At 42.1% G+C, this 3,550-nt stretch overlaps 1 pseudogene; it reads left to right on the forward strand.

Annotated features, from left to right (window-relative positions):
* Window positions 1-881: 881 nt before the first annotated feature.
* On the forward strand, window positions 882-1,843 carry LOC103560421 (eukaryotic translation initiation factor 4E type 2 pseudogene; annotated as a pseudogene).
* The last annotated feature ends 1,707 nt before the right edge of the window (window positions 1,844-3,550 follow it).

Here is a 3,550-nt window from a genome sequence, read left to right on the forward strand (position 1 = left end):
TGGAACTGAGAGAAGATGCACTCTCTCTGGGCTCTCTCCTTGCCTCCATGGAACAAGTTCACTGATATTTCACTCCACTTTGGGTAGTCAACAAAGAAGTTAAACAGCTAGTAAAGCAATGACTAAGAAGATTCTGCTATACCTTATCTGAATTCTAAGGCCAGGCCAAGGCAAAACACGTTTTTCTTCAATGGCCATGGTTTTGAACTATTCTGATTTGGGTGTCTCTTCTCCCCTGCTCTCCCTGGACTCCCATTTTTGGTGCACATTGCCTGCTTACTCTCTTCGTTAGGCCACCAAATCTGCTGTCTGATCATTTTTTGACCATAGGTTATTAGCTATAAAATATTTAAAATAAAATTCTGAACAGATTATGTTAGCAGAATTCCAGGCATTAGGAAGTCAAGTAAGAATTATAGATGTGGCAGTAACTTTCTTGAACCCTGGATATCACTCCACATGGCACTTATTATCTTTTCTTTCTATGCTAATTCACTCTTTCCTAGATTCTTCCCATTCTCCAACTTGGTCAACTTGGGCAGCATTGACTTGTGAGTGTTTGTGTTGTCCCTGCATGTCACCCATCCAGGTCTCACTCTTCTATTCATGACACTAAGTGGACCCACGGCCTGTCCTCAGTTACCCTGTCACCTGTGACAAGATGAGGCAGAAGCTCCGCAGAACCAGAAAACTCACTCCTTTCTTCCCTCAATTTCCTTATTCCATACATCTAGGCCAAGATTTCAATTTAAGAAGCGGTAGAAGTCCCATTCAAGACTTAACTCTAACTTGGTTATTTCAACTCCTGCCTTCCAGAGAGAACTACATTTGAATATTGGCTATTTATGCAGATATTAATAAAAGTGTACTTTACGAGTGGCGACGGCGGCGGCGAGAGGATGAACAACAAGTTCGACGCATTGAAAGATGATGACAGTGGGGACCATGATCAGAATGAAGAAAACAGCACACAGAAAGATGGTGAGAAGGAAAAAACAGAATGAGACAAGAGTCAGGGCAGCAGCAAGAGGAAGGCTGTTGTCCCAGGACCAGCAGAGCATCCCCTGCAGTACAACTGCACTTTCTGGTACTCCAGGAGAACCCCCGGCTGGCCTACCAGCTCACAGAGCTACGAACAGAACATCAAACAGATCGGCACCTTTGCCTCTGTGGAGCAGTTCTGGAGGTTTTACAGCCACATGGTACGTCCCGGGGACCTGACGGGCCACAGTGACTTCCATCTCTTCAAAGAAGGAATTAAACCCATGTGGGAGGATGATGCAAATAAAAATCGTGGCAAGTGGATTATTCGGCTGCGAAAGGGCTTGGCAACCCGTTGCTGGGAGAATCTCATCCTGGCCATGTTGGGGGAGCAGTTCATGGTTGGGGAGGAGATCTGTGGGGCTGTGGTCTCTGTCCAGTTCCAGGAGGACATTATTTCAATATGGAATAAGACTGCCAGTGACCAAGCAACCATAGCCCTAATCCGGGATACACTTTGGCGAGTGCTTAATCTACCTCCCAACACCATTATGGAATACAAAACCCACACCGACAGCAACAAAATGCCAGACAGCCTGGGCCCCCAAAGGCTCCTTTTTCAAAACCTCTGGAAGCCGCGGTTGAATGTGTCATGACCCTCTTCCTCTCTGGATGGCATCATCATTGAAGCTGGCATCATCGGAATCTCTTGTTCTGTTGGTGTGCTACCTGGAAGATCCTTCCGTCCTGGACAAGAGGAATTGGAAGAGCGTTTTATGTTTTGAGAACAGGCTGACACGCAGCAGCTACGGCATCAGCTGAGATCACTTAATAAATGGTGCTAAACTAAAAAAAAAAAAAAGTGTACTTTACTCCCATTTGGCTGTTTGCCTTTGCTTAGAGTTCCCCCAGGAAATTTCATTGACAGTACTGAATAGGAGGAGAATTATGGGAAAATGGTAGTATAATTAGCAGTATAGGAACAGAAAAATCCTAGATCTGTGGCCATGAAAACAATGATGAGCCTTCTAGCTCTACCATAATATCATGAACTCATTGGAGTTCATTTTTCAACCCCAAAGTGTCTTGAGAGTTTGAGATGTTCTCTAATCAAAGAGAAAAATTTCTCCTCCTTTCCTCTTAAAACCATGTGGGTTAGAAAGAGAAATTTAGAAAACTGAGTTAAACCAAAATGGTAAACTTATCAATAGAAAATGAGAATCATGAACGGTGGGAAAGTCCAGGCTTATCATTATTTAATAACAATTTACCATCTGTTCCAGACTGAATAACCCATCTGGCGTCTACTGCCAACAAGTATTAACACATCTTCCAGATGCCTCTGCTGAGTATAATCATAAAGTTTGTACTTGATTTAAAAACAGATGTAGAAGGGCAAAGAACTGAAGTGCATCATCAGAACTGAAGTTGTGATGGCTTTCACCTTTCTGACAACTCCAATCTATTCATACGAAATCATTAGCTGGGCTGTAGGTGTATTTAAGAGCGACGACTGGTGTGTGTTGGGGAAACTTAACGACTGTGATGATGAGCACAGCCATTGGTAAAGGTAACCAATGGTAATAAGCTTGGAGAAATCCCAGGCTCTCATGAGAACCAGAGAGTCCTGGTAATGTAAAAAGACCAGCAAATGTCCTCAAAATCACATGTCCTGACTCATTAAGCAGGCATGCATGCAGGTGCTGCCCTAGCTGCTGAAGCTTGGAGCACGAGAAGATGGACACAGCACTAGGAGAGTTAGCTGTCAGTAAGGCTTGAGTCTACCTAAACTAAAGCCTGGTCTTGACTTCAAGTAGACAGCCCAGAGGCTGTGTGGTGCAGAGGGAACAGAGTACTTGGCTTGAAACCACATGATTTGGGTGTGAGTCTTGACTCTGCACTTCACTACTTGTCTGATTCTGCTAAGTCACTTAGCCACTCTGGACTTGTCTTCTCATTTTTCAAGAGTTGTCACAAGAATCCTGATAAGCTCCTTATAAACTATAACTCAAGATACAGCTGTTTCATATCCCTTTGGAATGAGTTAAGACACAAATGAATCTTAATAATCAATCAATGAAAACAAGTTTATTATTTAAATTATCTAAAATGTTATTTTATCAAAAGAAAGATGATGAAAGATCAAATTTAAGTCAGACAACATACGCTCAAGCTGATCCACAAAAACTGAAAAATCTTCATGGAGAAAAAAGAAAAAAGACCTCAACTTGATCTTTGTTGATTCAACTTTTGTACTCATTAACCTCACTTTTGTGAAATGACCAGGTAAAGGCAGTGTGAATTCAATACAATAAACATTAATTGAACACTTCCTGTGTACAAAGTTCAATGCTAGCCATTATAGAGAAGTGCAGGACTGATATTCATGCAGTATACACTGTCACAGCTAGTTTACTTGTCTGCAGTCAGACCCATTCTTGTTGGTTGATGCTTGTTCCATACTGAGTGTCAAAGATTTTGAAGTTCAGCTCTGGATACAAACATGAATAAGATACAGTTTCTCTTAGCTTTTGCCCATGCCTTAGATTCAACTCAGTTTTCCAAATTC

Source organism: Equus przewalskii, chromosome 13 (genome assembly GCF_037783145.1).
Source record: "Equus przewalskii isolate Varuska chromosome 13, EquPr2, whole genome shotgun sequence".
Classification (NCBI taxonomy): domain Eukaryota; kingdom Metazoa; phylum Chordata; class Mammalia; order Perissodactyla; family Equidae; genus Equus; species Equus przewalskii.